Below are 15689 nucleotides of genomic sequence, written 5' to 3' on the forward strand. Positions count from 1 at the left end.
AGAGAGAGAGAGAGAGAGAGAGAGAGAGAGAGAGAGAGAGAGAACTATGAAAACACACACAACTAAAATAACCATAGTCAGCTATTACCCAGGTATTGGAAATTTTAAATAACTGTGTTTAATATGCTAAAGGCTCAAGTGTGAAAGGTGGAAAGTGAGTTTGGACACATCAGAAAGAGAGATCTACCAGGCAACTATCAGAATATAAATAAAAAGCGGGATGAGGCTGAGATAGGATTGCAAGTTTAAGGCCAACCTGGTCTATACAAATTCTAAGCCAGATGAAATATATAGAGAAACTCAATCTAAAGAAGGAAAAAGAAAACTAATGAGAGAGCTGAGAGAGAGAGAGAGAGAGAGAGAGAGAGAGAGAGAGAGAGAGAGAGAGAGAGAGAGAGATTAGATTATGATACAGGACATCTACAAAAACTCCATAGTACATCACAGTTGATGACAAATGATTGTGTGCTATCCTTTAAAACTGAGACCCAAGCAAGGTCACCAAGTCTCACCACTCAAACTCAGCATCATCCTGAAAGTTTGTAAGTACAAAAAGCAATGATTGTATACGTATCTCAATAGAAAGAAATGAAGATTCCAATAAACATTATCATTGCAGAAAAGTCTCCAAGAACCCACTAGACAGGCAGCTAGGTCCCCTCCAGGTTTGAGCAATTACAGATTTTCTGAACACACTTGGCCCAAGATTCCAACTTTTTAAGGGTACTGGCTACTTGTAACAAAATTTCTAACAGAAGCAATTTAAGGAAGGAGGGCTTTGCTTTGGCTCATATTTTAAGGATTACAGTTTCTCCCTGCAAAGAAGACACAGCAGCAGAAGCATAAGTTAGCTGCTCACATTGCAACATCACAAGGAGAGTCAGGAGCATAAAGTGGACAGGAAGTAAAGGACAGCTGTCACACCAAAAAAAAAAAAAAAAAAAACTACCCCAGTGACCCACTTCCTCCAGTAATGCTCCCCCTCTGAAAGGATCCACAGCCTTCCAAAACTGTGCTAGCTGCTTGGAACCACGTACCCCAAGCCTCTGCGGGAGCATCTCATACTTAAACCACAATATTTGGGTAAATACCAAGAGTCATGTTCTGGAACAGATGTTAAGAGAACACTTGGCTTCCTCGCATTCCCCAAAATGAATTCTGTTTGATCAGGATCTCATTTCATCTGAAACAGTCAAATCTGTGCACACATATGTGCATTTAATTTGCTTTGGTTTTGTTTGCTCTTTGTTTGAGTCTTTGAGGGATAGAGTCTTACCAATGTCTCCTCCGCAACATCTATGTCACTTTTCATTGCTAGGGAGCCTGAAAACCATAGTCAAACCAATCAACAGGTTCAACACCACTTCGTGCATCCATATGCATGCTTGTGAAAACAAAGCAAATGAACTCTACTCCGTTATCTAATGGGAAAAACAATGAGGAGGCAAGGACTTGGGAAGAAAGGACTTAGATGTCTGAAGTAAAATCTGCCTATGGACAGACCATTTGGTCACTAAGGAATCTAAAAGCGACGTACTAGCCAAAAAGTCTTTTCTACATAGTGCCTGATAGAAACCCACATTCCTTTTAAGACTCCTAGCTTACAGGTCTTTGTAACCAATAACAGTCAGCAACTACTGAATGCTTAGAAAATTTTTAAAGTAGCCCATGCCTCCTCGCATCTTCATTCACTGAGGAAACAGTCAAATCACTCAGGCAAGGGATCATTTGTGTCTATCTTATGTAAACTATCAATTTCTGATTCTTGAGATTCACTGAGAGGCCTAAGACTTTGAAGAGCTACAAACTTCACACGCAATATGAATTCTCATTACTTGAACTGTTTATTGAGGCCCCACGTGCAAATGGCACTCAGAACATGACTGCAGCTCTCCCGGCACTGAAGAGATTAAGATCTAAGTAGGCTGCATTCATACAGACAAAGGGACACACAATGGTGTAATGGCCAACTGTGAATAACAATTTCATTAAATTACTAATTCAATAGCTTCTGAATGTAGGAGCCTAGTATGGCAAATATCGGAATACAGTTTAGCAGACTCACTGGACAGAGAGGGCTTGGTTAATGCCATACAAGAATCCACCTGTTCATTGGAACAAATTGCAGGGTGTTAAATAAAAGACAGAGTCTGCTAAAAGGGAATGGAATGGAGGAGCAGGGAAGGCAGGCATGGTACAGAAAAGGAGAGTGGTAAAAGCACTGTTTTAAGCACAATTTTATTTTGAAGATGAAATTTGTTGATAGTTTTCAGATGGGAACATACACTTGACTGGAACTGCTCTTCAAGAGTGTGCTCAACAGCTAATAGAAAGCAAGAACCAGAAGCAGGAAGGCCATTCTGCAAGTTGACAAGAGCAGGTGGGGACAGACAGAGCTCTGGGGAAAAAGCACAGATGGCCAGAAGTGGAGGGTGATTTTGTTTGCTTTGACCCTGGGATGAGACCACTTCTGTTTATACAGACCAGCTGAGGGAGGTTGCCAAACTAGAAGAGGTCAGAAGAATGAACAGAGGTAGCCATTCCCACAGAGCTTCCCCCATGGCCACCGTGTGGAGTCCACTGCAGCAGAGTAGAAAGATGGAAACTACCCACCCAGGCAAGGGGTTGCTAGATCAGCCTCAGAATATAAATATGCAGACAAATCCAGTACTTACCATGGCTTGACTTACAGTTTCCCCAGCACTTACACTGGTGTAGACAGGGCATGCAATGGTATCTTTATTGAACATCTGCAGACTTTTGTTGCACTCCTCAAGAAACAATAATGTCCATAATGCTTACACTGTATTATCAACCACCTGGAGACTTGAGGAATAGAATAGAGAAAGGTGTGAGGAGGTTGCATGCCAATACTGTGTCATTTTAGATAAAGGATATACAGGGACTGTGGTGTCCATGGTTGGTCCTGGAGCCTGTCCCCTGCAGATTAAGAGGAGCATGTCTATCACATTGCTAAGCTGAGACATTCTGTAGGTCTGATATATTAAACACAATTTTGACTTATGTTTTTAGATTATAATGGTAGATTATAATGGATTTATCACAAAGAAACCTCATTTGAATCAAGGAATATCCAGGTAGGAATATTTAACTCATTAAATCCCCTCCCGCACCTCAGCAGGGGGTCATGAAAAATTCTGTATGGTCTCAAAGGAACCCTGAAGTAAATTTAAAACCACAGATGTTACTCAAAAAAAAAAAATGACCTCTCTCTACAATTTTAAAAATTAAAAAATAACAGTTTCAAGTGGATGGTCCCATACCCATATGCATGTGGGCAGTACTAACTGAATTCAGTGTGGCTTTTTAAAAAGACACAAAGTTCATTAAGTTGGGGGAGGGGATTGTTGGAGGTAGCCCAGGAGGAGATGGAAAGGAGGCATGTGGGTTGGATATGATAAAAATACACACACACACACACACACACACACACACACACACATTGCTCAAAAGAAGAAGGAAAAGGATTCCAGGGTGTCTGGAGAGGAGAAATCTTGCAAAAGATCAGGAAAATGCAAAAATCCATCAAAGCCACTCAGATTCATCTACAATGGCAAATGCACTTAAAACAAGCACACATAACCCAGGTTTGTGTGCCCAATGAGCCCCTGCTTGTTCTTATCATAAAAGTCTTCAAACTCAAACCTACACAGCATCATGAAAGGTGTTGTGTGTTTGAAGTACACCAATGCCCCCACTACTCATATAATTTAATCATGCTCAATTACACAATTCTGAAGAAATAAAATTCTGCAGGTACAGTTAAAAGCCCATTTTCCTTCTGAATCTGACTCATTTTCCTGTGTCACCCCAGACATCCACTGTCCTGATATTAGTGCTTAGTTTGGCTATTAATGTGTCTTTGTTAAACATGTAATACTATCTTCCTTGAGTTTGTTTGTTTGTTTGGGGTTTTTTTTGGCAATGGAGGATATTTTTCCATAGTCTTCCTTATATAACTTTCTTTATCATTCAATATGATTTTTTTCTGTATTTGTAGTGTGTGCACAGCATTTTTTTCTGCAATTGTGTCTGCGTGTGGAATGTGCACATATACATGGGCATGTTCACATGTGTGTAGCCACCGAAGCCTGTGCTGGTGCACAGGCATGCATGCATATAGAATCCAGATCCCCAAGGCTTTCTGTCCAACCATTCTGTTTAAATCAATGAATTCCAGGAGTAGTGAGAGACCCTGTCTCAAAACATAAGGTGGGAGGTGATAGATGAAGATGCCCAGTATAAACTTTGTCATCACAGGCACATCCATGTGTACTTACACTCGAATACACATGTGCACAAGCACACACACACACACACACACACACACACACAGTGACCTTCTGTGTGTTCCTCCTGACAATTCCCTCAAGTTCAAGCCTGTCCTGGCGGGGATTGGTGCATCCCTGTGGGATTTGGTACAATATTTTGTTCTTCTGAAGGAAAGGTGTGCTGTCTTGTCCCTATAGTTTAATTTAGAACAATTAAAGCTCAGAGAACATGAGCTGGCAAGGCATATTACAAACAATGGCTGCAGAACAAACTGCAAATCAATCCACAGTAAATCACCCTGAAATTCCCCGCCTGTTCCACAGAGTCGCAGAGTCAGCCTGAGCCAGGCCTCTCTCCTCAGCCTTCTGTCTTCACCCCAATGGGCAGGCCTCTGATGTCCAGGTTTGTAATGATTTGGGGCAGTCTTTGTTCTTCAGGGCATAAAACTTTAGAGCCTTAGGCTGGGGGTCAGAGTAGGATGCTGAGATGATGTGGCTCTGCTCAAAATTATTTTTCCCTATAAATGAAAAGGGTCTTTTCTGTTTCCTAACCCTAACTCATATCAACACATTATGGAAACTAGTCACACCGCGCCTAGACAGCATATCAAATGAGAAGCCTTTCCTCATTTATCTATCATCTTATTTGACACCTGATGGGCATCTCCTTTCTCCCTCTGTGGGTATTTACCTCACAAAGCTACTATATGGTCTGCATAGGACAAGCTACCCAGTAAAGTAACTTTCCACAGGTCCAATTCACGAATGCCCTGTGGGCCCATATCAGCAGCTTTTTTACTGTTTCAGTGGAGGAGTACCGGTCACTGGCTGGTCCTGCTTCTCTGGTTCTGGGTAGAGGGCACCACTGGGCTAGAACAGGCATGTTTTGAAATGCAGAGGAATGTGTAAGACGAAATCGTTTTTAATGTATTCCTATTTCACCTACCAATTCCAGAGTTACAAGGAACCCAGGAAGACAAGGATATATATGTGACTCTTCTTGAAATATTACATAGGTAATTGAAACATTTTTAAAAAGTAGAACCAATCTAGGTATTTATCAAGGGAATGGATAAATAATAGATGATGTGAGCTTGTGAAGGGAACCTTGCCACTCTGGAAAATAATGTAGACCTACATGAGACTGTAGGAAATCATTTGAACTGTATCTAAATTTAGAAACAAATTGTAGGGCATATTGAATAGGATGAGCCTGTTTTGGTGACATGTATTGTTGTTGTTGTTGTTGTTGTTGTTGTTGTTGTTGTTTTATTCAGGGAAAGAAGATAGCAAATCTTAACACTAGCTCTAGGGCTGCAACTCTAGGGGAAAATTTCTTTCTTCACTTTGTATTGTTTGTTTGTTTGTTTGTTTGTTTGTGGAGGGTCTCAATGTAGCTGAAGCTAGCCTTGATCTCACTATGTAGCTCAGGAAATTTCAAGTTTGGGATCCTTCTGCCTCAGCCTCATCAGTGCTGGGTTACAAGCATCTGCTATCACACCAAGTTCTAATTTCTTACCAAAACACACACACACACACACACACATGCCCTTATTATTTTTTAACTATGTTTATGAGAGGCAGGCATTCCCGTGTGAATGCACATGTCTGCAGAGGCCACGGTTATAGGATCCCCTGGTTCTGGCATTACAGGAAGTTGTGGGGCACTCAACATGGATGTTGGGAATTGAACTTAGTTCCTTTGTAAAAGCAGCAGATACTCTTAAACAGAGCCACCTCTTCCACCCCTTACATTATCTTTATAATCTGAAAATGTATGCACACATAAATAATGTCTGGATAAATGCTACAGCGATGTATATAATATATAATATATACAAACAATGGAATTCTTTCTTGCTTTTATTTCATTTCTTTATCCATTCATCCATCCAAGCCTGTTTCTATCCTAGGTCCTGATAATGTAAAAACAAGCCCTCGAAGGACACTGACCTATGGATGGAAAATGCCACTCCCTCTTTAGCAGCCAAAAGTGTGGGCTAGCTTCCTAAGTGAGATAAAGAACCCAAGTAATAGCATAGATCAAGTTCTTCTCTTCCCCCAAGCTCTGCTCTTACAAATGGGCATAAGGTACCCTGTGACTTTGTAGCTGATCTTTTGGGAGGCCTCCAGCCTGTAATCTACTCAAGTGTTCTTGGGCCTTACTATTAGAAAAGCAGGTATCACTAAGTTAGTCCTTAGGGCTTGCCAGATGTCGCAGCAAATTCTTTACCTGTATGTTTCATGCTATCTTATGCCTTCTTGGGGAACAGACATTTTACTTTTTCTTTAAGGTATGATGGCAGAGAGCTAGCAAGGTCACACAGTCTATACATGGCAAAGCCAAGGACACACACAGTCCAGGTGTTCAGACCCTCAGGACAGTTTTGACATATAACTGGCAGCTTCAACAGAAGTCACTAGAGTAACAAATGATATTCAGAGCTTTTACAGTGGTTGAGAGATGGCTCCACAGTTAAGAGAAGTTGCTGCTCTTTCAGAGGTCACAGATTCAACTCCCAGCACTCACATGGCAGCTCACAAGTGTCTGTAACTCCAGTCCCAGGGTATCTGACTCCCTTTTCTGGCCTCCTCGGGCATAAAGCATGCATATGTTACACAGATGTACATGCAAGCAAAACACCCATACGCATAAAATAAAAATAAACTTTGAAAAAAAAATTCTCTAAGCTGTCAGCATCCAAAAGGAAACTGATGAAGCCAGAGAAAAACAAAACACAATTATGAGATTTGGGAAGTCCATGCCAGTAGCCTGTCAACCCCATGATTTATGGAAAGCATTAATGAAGTATAAGCAATTCCAGGTGGGTCATTCAATCAAGCTGTTGGTGGTGAGTTTTCACTGTTTGGAAACTGGGTGGCTACTGAGTAGAATACTGATTCCTTATGGGAGAAAACTTCAGTTTGAATTATGTGGTAATTATGAGTTGCAGAAGGAGACTTGCATACAAGTGTGTATAGCTGAGCATGTGCATTGCTATACAAGTCAAACATGCAGCTAAAGAATCCAATACATGAGGCCATCCCAACAGAGTATCATATCACAGCAATGTATGGAAACCAGGGCAATAGACAGTGCCTACAGGATCTGCAGCTCTGCCCTTCCAGATTCAGCTTCTTCCACATTTGCACCTAATGAGCAATGTTTTGGCACCTGGAATATTCTAGAATTGGTGCTCCGATATGTAATAGCAAAAGTACTCCGATATGTAATAGCAAAAGCACTCCAAGATGTGACCAGGGACTATAATTCTAGCAGAGACTCTACAGAGAATGTCCTAAAGATGTTATTTTCAGTATATCAATCCTTTCTTAAGAATCCTGAGGCAAACTCTCATGTCCATCCATCTGTCCATTTCCGTGTGTGTGTGTGTGTGTGTGTGTGTGTGTGTGTGTGTGTGTGTGTCAACAATGGGCTAAGAGACATCTTGTGGTGGTGTTATTCTTATATTGGTTAGGGGCAAAGCAGATGACTGTCTTTTGTTCATCCTAGCTTGATGCCTGGCTTGACATGCAAAACTATCTTATGCCTAGGACTCATAAAGATCAAATCAAATCCAGGCATCACAGTGCAGAAGGAGGAAGACAGACAGAAACCTGTGGACCACCATTCCATGCCACCATGCCACACAGCAAGGATGAAGGACATCACCCAGAGCCCCAACAATTGTATGGCCAGTCTGTAGCAGGAGCCACTACAATGTAACTAACTATATCCTCCATGATTAGATGTTTTCTATGTTTTGTTGTTAGTAGTGATGGTGGTGGTGGTGGTGGTGGTGGTGGTGGTGGTGGTGGTGGTGGTGGGTGTGTGTATGTTATTTTGGGGGTCAGGTTGCAAGGAAGAAAAGCAGATGTGAGGAGACAGACTGGGAGATGAGCACGACTGGGGTGCATGATATGAAACTCACTAAGAATCAAAAGAAAGTCCAAAATATCATGAAAAGCTGCCTATTTATTCTCAGAACAATTGTTGGGTATAGTTCAGCAGTGAATCCTTCTAGCCCTGCATTTTTCTTTGTTGGGGATGTTTTAACTACTGACTCAGTCACATTACTTGATACTGAGCCACTCAGATTTCTTATAACCTCTAGGTCTAATTTTAAAATCTCTTTTTGCTCAAAACTGCTTTTCAGCTATTTGTCATCTTTGGTGAATCCATATGAATTTTCCAATTCTTTTCTAGTTCTATGAAAAATCTTGGAATTTTAATGAGATATTAATACTGAAGCTATAGATTGTTTCTAGTAATAGAGCCATATTTACTGATGTTAATTCTTCAATCCATAAGGCTTTCCCACATTGTTTGTGCATGCATGTGCACACACACATACATCCATGCATGTGAATGTGGCACACACACATATGTGTGCCACAGTAATTGTAAAGATTGGAAGACTGGTGCCATCCCACTCATTTAGGACTGGGTTTCTGCTATTCTGTTTCCAATGAATACCCCAGGCTGATGACCCCCATGCTTCTGGGAATCCCCCTGTCTCTGCCTCTTTTCTCTCCTACAGGAGCACTTGGTTAGCAGACACTTATGCTACGTGTCCAGATTTTTCATGGGCTCTAGAAATCCAGACTCAGAGCTCGTACACACATGACAAGCTCTTTTATTCACCAATCCATTTTCTTAGCCCGCATCTTCAGAATATTTGTTGTGGATGTTTTAAATCTGAAATGCTTTGTTGAACATGCAAGTAGAAACACTGAGGTACAATAAACATAAATTTCTCAGATTTGGGGGCCACTCTCAGAAATAGAGACACAAAATTAGAGATCATCCTCTTATACATAACATCAAAATTCGTGGATGGAATGACTAGGGAGAGAACACAAAGACAAGAGAAATACACTGCATGGCATCCCCAGGACATGCCAGGGTTTATGTAGTACAGCCACAAGCTAGAGGATCTAAGTCAGCTCATAGTGTAGGCAGTGCAGATTTAAAGAAATGAGCAAGGGTATAGTGGATCATTTCTTTAATCCCAACATGTGTGAAGCAGAGGCAGACAGATCTCTGGAGGTCTGAGGCTAGCCTGATTTACACAGTAAGACCCAGGCCATACGGGGCTTACACTGAGACCCTGAAAAAAAGAAAAATCATTCAATAAAAACAACTATGGAACCCATTTTTGTGTCATCAGTGATGTAGCAGTTAAAAGCACAGAGCCATGTACTTCTTTTGCCAAGGACCCAAGTTCTGTTACCAGTACCTATGTCAGGTAACTGCAGCTCCAGAAGCACCATCTGCACTTTTGTGCACAAATGTACTCACATGTCGACAAGAGCTCTCGTACACACACACACACACACACACACACACACACACACACACACAAATACACACTTTAAAAAAAGGTAAAAACTCAGAAATGCAAATAGCAAGCAAAATTTCAAACCAGGAACATGGAATCCTAAACCACAGAACCTGAAAGCTTTAGCATCTGCCTTCTGCTGCTGGATAACAAGCAGAGAGCACAGAAAGAGGTGAAGATCCACCCATATGGGCCTTAGTATTGAGACAGGGTAGATGTGCTTGGACAGTACAGTCTCCAGCCCAAAATGAACAAACACTACTCCACAGAACTAAGGAAGGAAGCTGTGGTCTTCCAAATGAGTACCTAATGCCCAACAATGGGCCATGGACAAGAGACTAGAAAACACATGGCTAGGCGGAGAATGAAGCAAAGCCTTCGCCTCAGGAAAGTGGGACGTTTGTCAAGTAAAGTCAACTCAACCACCATGAACACCATGAGCCAAGCCCTTGGTTGGATGTTACATGGAAGGTACAGAAGTGTGTAGGGGCAATCTCAGATCTTCAAATAAATTTCAGTCCAGTAAGCTTGAAGAGAAAATGCCAAGATGCTAGATGTCTGATGCTGAGATATGAGCAATCTTTGCCCTGTGTTCTCACCTTCCTGGAATCCTAATGGCTTTAAACTGTAGACAGGGTTTCCTGTGTGTTTCATCTGTGGAGATGTACACCAGAGAAAACCCCTTCTCTACCATCTGCTTCAGATATGCAGTGGTGCATCAGAGTTTTTAACAGAATGAAGAGTCTGTCAGTAGATCAGGCATGACGTTCACTATCATTTAATTTGGCCCCTCCTAGAACCCAGGACTTGGTGAATAGTCACTTTAAGGAGACCTTGTCTCTGCCCTTGACTCTTCTGACCTGCAAGGAGGGTCTCCTTTCAGTTTTTAAGACTGGTTGATCTGGGAGCTCACAGAATCTGAAACAATCAACACAGACCCTTCATGGTCCTGAGCTAGGTCCTCTGCATGTCCCTTATGGTTGTGTAGCTTGGTGTTTTGTGGGATTCCCAACAATGGGAGTAAGGGTGTCTCTGACTTTTGCCGGCACTGCCCTCAAAATCTTTTTCTTCCTACTGGGTTGCCATGTCCAGCCATGATATGAGGGTTTATGCCTAGTTTTATTGTATCTTCTCAGGTCATCCATGGGAAATCTGTTCTTTTTAAAGAGAGACACAGAGGAGAGATCTGGGGAAGAGGGAAGTTTTGGGAGTGACTGGGAAAAAGCAGAAGGGGGGGGACTGTGGTCAGGATATAATGCATGAGAAAAGAATAAAAGTCTTTTTAAAAGAGTAGATGAGCACTATGTTCTTGGGCACTATAGCACTGACTTAGCACACAGTCCTGTGGACTTTCCTTCCCCCAATCCTTTACCCATGGCAAGTATCACTAGTCTGTCATGCAATTCTTCTCCACTGGTCAAGGACATAATCTCAGAATCCTTTCTATCACAGTACCACAGGTTTCACTGTCAATCAAAATCTCCATGAGAGGTGTAACTTACTGCCTGTGTCTGGAAAACAGTTAGCAGCAAAGGGCTTAGTGTAGCGCTCTGCCTGCAGAGCCACCGTGGATCCGAACCGGAGCGCGGGAAATCCTGAAAAGAGGAACAGGGCTGCAAAGGAAAAATGGGGCTCTGTCTAAGACATTCTGATCAAAGCCCATATTTTATTGTTGGAACTGGCTTAAATACAAAGAAGAGTTCCCAGCATGCCCCAGAGTCCCCTGAAGTTGCCACGAAGTTCTCGCGATGATGGAGGGCAGTCCGCGCGACAGTGGGCGGTCCTGCCACGGCGGTCTGGCGGTGGGCGGTCCGGCGGTGGGCGGTCCTGCGACGGCGGGCGGGCGGTCCGGCGACGGTGGGCGGTCCGGCGACGGTGGGCGGTCCGGCGACGGTGGGCAGTCCTGCGTCGGCGGGCGGTCTGGCGGCGGTGGGCGGTCCTGCGACGGCGGGCGGCACTTTGGTATTCCTGCTGGGGGAGGAGTGGTTAGTGGGGGTGGTAGGCACCAACAGCTTAGAAGCAGACGTAGTTCTAGATCCTGGTCCTTTCCTTAAGAGCTTGGGGGTTCTCGATCCCTGCTTTGCTGGTGATTAAAAGTAACTGATTCATGCTGGACAAGGTTTTATGAGCCTTGGTTTCTCCATCTCCTCTTCAGAAGAAAATTCCAAGTGCCTAAAGGATGAGAGACATGCCCAGATATAGAGGGGACTGGAAAGGCTTCCCTAGAAAGCAAGCATCAGGCCTGAGGTGTGTGGGGAAATGATGAAATTCACTCCACACAGAAGGAAGCATGATACATCAGAGAAGACCCATGAGGTCATCAAGTGAAAGCCAAGTGACCTAAGAGTCTTAGAACATGGTGAGAATTGTGATCAAGATCCAAAGTTCCATGGTTGAATCTAGGAAGATGAATCAGTGTCTTCGTTAGAGTTTCCATTACTATAAAGAGATACCGTGACCAAGACAACTCTTATAAAGACAACATTTAATTGAGGCTGGCTTACAGGTCTTGAGTTTCAGTCTTTTATCATCATGGCAGAAAACATGGCAGCATCCAGACAGGCACTGGGCTGGAGGAGCTGAGAGTTCTACAACTTGTTCTGAAAGCAAACAGAAGACTGGCTTCCAGGCATCTAGGAGGAGGGTCTCAAAGTCCACCCACACAGTGACACACTTCCTCCCATGAGTTCATACCTCCTAATAGTACCACTCCCTAGGCTAATTAAAACCGCCACAATCAGGATGGGAATAAATTATTCTCCTACCTAGAACACACAGCCACTGTCTCCTATGGCCATATACAGATATAAAACGAGCAGACTAGAGGATAGACATAGATATAGACATAGACATAGACATAGACATAGACATAGATATATATATATCCTCTATACATTTATATGTAGATATATGTATATCCTCTACACATTTATATGTAGATATATGTATATCCTCTACACATTTATATGTAGATATATGTATAACCTCTACACATTTATATGTAGGCTCAAACTAAGGAGGCAGCTTAGGAGACTAGAGAAGCAGGGGAAATACAGAGACTTACAATGGCATGACAAGCACATGGTGCTAAACTGAGAGAAAGGTCATGGGTGACCCCTGGAGTTTGACTTAGCCTTCCAGGTAAATCGTTCTGTCATAAACTCAAACAAATTCAAGCCTTTTTAAAAGACCAGTTAAGACTAGTGAGAAAGCTTTGAGATTAAGAGCACCTGCTGCTCTTCCAGAAGACCTGAGCTGAGTTCCCAGCATCCATGTCAGGCAGCTCACAATCACCTGTAACTCCAGGGAACCCGAAGCCCTCTTCTGACTTCCACAAGTACCTGCACAAATGTGACATATACTCACACAGATATGCACAGACACAAAAATGAAAATAAAGCATCTTTTAAAGACTAATGATATTTTGTTTTAGTTTTGTATTTCTAGGGGTAAAATTTTAAATAAGTATGTTAGTCACTTAGATAAGTAATAACAAGGATCTTAATTAAAGATGAAATAACAAACTCCAAAATCAATCTTGCTGGCATAATTAATCAATACCAGAACTGTCATTCATTCCCAAAAGTCCCCAGCCCCAAGACTGCCAACAGAAGACCAGATTTCCCCCAGGTCAGGCTAGGCCAGATATCAGTTCCTACAGAAGTATTGACATTGAACCAAACACCTACCTACACCAAGAACACTTGAAATCACGACTGTTGCACAGGTTTGGTACTGAGAAACTGGACCCTGCCACCACAGAAGGTTTTCGCTAGAAGGGAAAAAAAAACTGTTGTTCACTGAGGACATACATGCTAAAATGCAGAAACCTACACAGGGAAGATGCCAGAGTTGAGAGGAGAATGCCCAAGAGCTACCTTGCCCGCTCTCAGTACTCTGACCTCATTTTACAATTACGAAAACTGAGACACCTGAGGGATGAATAACTATGGACAATGGGTGGCTTCTAGCAGAGGGAGAGCCATTTTCTTCAATGGCCCCAGTAGGTTGACCATGCTCTGGTGTATGGCCCCAAGACCAGGAGTATATAGACAGAACAAATTGGAGCCAATGGGTGTGATGACTAGTTTTCATCAACTTGACACAAGCTAGTCATTGGAGAAGAAGAAATATCAAATGAGAAAATATTCTTATCCTATTATCCTGTAGGCAAACCTGTGGGGCATTTTCTTGATTAAAGATGAATGTAGGAGGGCCAGTGCCTACTGCGGGCAGTACTATCCCCAGGCAGGTAGCCCTGGGCTGTATAAAGAAGTGTACTGAGTAAGCCGGGACAGCAATCCGGTGAGCACAATTCCTCCAGGGCTCCTCCCTTAGTTCCTACCTCTAGGTTTCTGCTGGAGTGCCTGCCCTGACTTCCCTCATGACAGGCTGTAAGCTGTGATATAAAGTAAACCTTTTCCTCCCCGTGTTGCCGTGGTGTCTATCACAAAAAATAGGAACAAAACTAAGATAATGGATTATTAGATGTTACTTTTTTAAAAAGCGGTCAAAGTTGGGGTAGGGAGATGATTGTATATCTAGGAGGGGTTTTGAGGAGGGGTTGGACTGGATATGATCATAATACTCTGTATGGAATTTTCAAAGAATTACTGAAAACATTTTTAGGTTTTGACAAAAAAAAAAAAAAAAAAGATAACTTGACCACTGTGTCTTAACCACTGAGCCATCTCTCTAACCCTCTTTTGAGACTGGCCTTCTGAGACTGGCCCTCTCACTGGCATGGGGCTCACCAAGCCCCAGGGTCCTGACTCCTCTTCTTCAGTGCTGGGATTATGAGCATAATGTTTTTAAGATAGGTTTGGGGGCTGAACTCAGTCAGTCCTCGCTCTTTGTAAGGAAATAGCACTACACCTAAGTACCATTGTTTTACTAATGACATATCACAATATTTTCACGTGGTTCTCCATGCCTCAAAAAAATTAATATTTTCATGACTACAAAATAGCACCCTTATATTATATGACAAGATTACCTATTCTTTCCCAAATTCATGGAAGCAGTCTTTATACATGGAAAAAGGTAAAAAGCATTTGGAGTAGGGAATGGAGAGCTTGTTCAGTGATCAGCTATACATCTCGTTCTTCCAATGGAACCACATCAGGTGGGGCAGACCACCTGTAACTCCAGCTCCCAGGGATCTGAGGCCATCTTCTGGCTTCTGCAGACATACACACACACACACCACACACACACACATACACACACACACAAAATTAAAAATAAAAATGTCCTACACTCAGAACTGTAGGAATACTGCAATTTGCCTTTTATCATAATTTAGATGGTGGCATGTAAGTTTACATGATGATGTATGCACAGTCTCGTGCCCCAAGTAGGAACCTTAAAGGAAGCAAAGGGCTGGAAGTTTGTGCAAAACCCAAACCGGAATGGCGACTTCAAGGCTTAGAAAATCCCAGTTAATCTTTTTTCCTTTGCACTTCTCTTTTATTAAGCTTTTTAAAAGCTGACTCCAGGCAGAATGGCCATAAAGACTCCTGGCACACTTGGGTTCATCAGCAGTATCTAGTACCAGAAGTCCTGTTTTCATCCTGATAACCAGATATCAAAGGGCCTCAAACACTCAGGCCTGCTCCCGATAGAGATCTGAGCTCTCCGAGGCCTCTCTGAACTAAATCTACGACCTTGGTGAGCCAGGGCCATTGTTACTGGTGGAACACAATCTTTTTGATCCCACGTGGGGAAGCCTGGCAGAAAGAGGCCCGAGTCAAACACACTGTGTTGCTCCTGCCCTCTGTTAAAATCAAATCCTGATTGCTTCTTGAGCCGCTGAACCTCCTCTGACTTCATGATGACAGACCATCAGATAGAAATGAATTCTTCTATGGATCTTTGGAGTCTACCTTTGGAAAGCTCAAAAGTGGTTTAGTTTGTTTGATTTTTTTTTTCTTTTTTTAACTCTGGATTTTCTAAACTGTATGTGTCAGCTGTATGACCAAGCCCTTAGCCCTCATCCTAGGATCCACTAATGTCTGCATTTATGTCAACCGTTATTTTTGGCCTTGTGCCACAT

General features: G+C 42.5%; 1 non-coding gene across 1 annotated transcript; it reads left to right on the forward strand.

Annotated features, from left to right (window-relative positions):
- Positions 1-7714: 7714 nt before the first annotated feature.
- Positions 7715-7856, forward strand: LOC115064909. The gene has a single exon (XR_003844730.1). It is a non-coding gene; the product is annotated as a small nucleolar RNA SNORA48 (small nucleolar RNA).
- Positions 7857-15689: the final 7833 nt, after the last annotated feature.

Source organism: Mus pahari, chromosome 10 (genome assembly GCF_900095145.1).
Source record: "Mus pahari chromosome 10, PAHARI_EIJ_v1.1, whole genome shotgun sequence".
NCBI classification, from domain to species: Eukaryota; Metazoa; Chordata; class Mammalia; order Rodentia; family Muridae; genus Mus; species Mus pahari.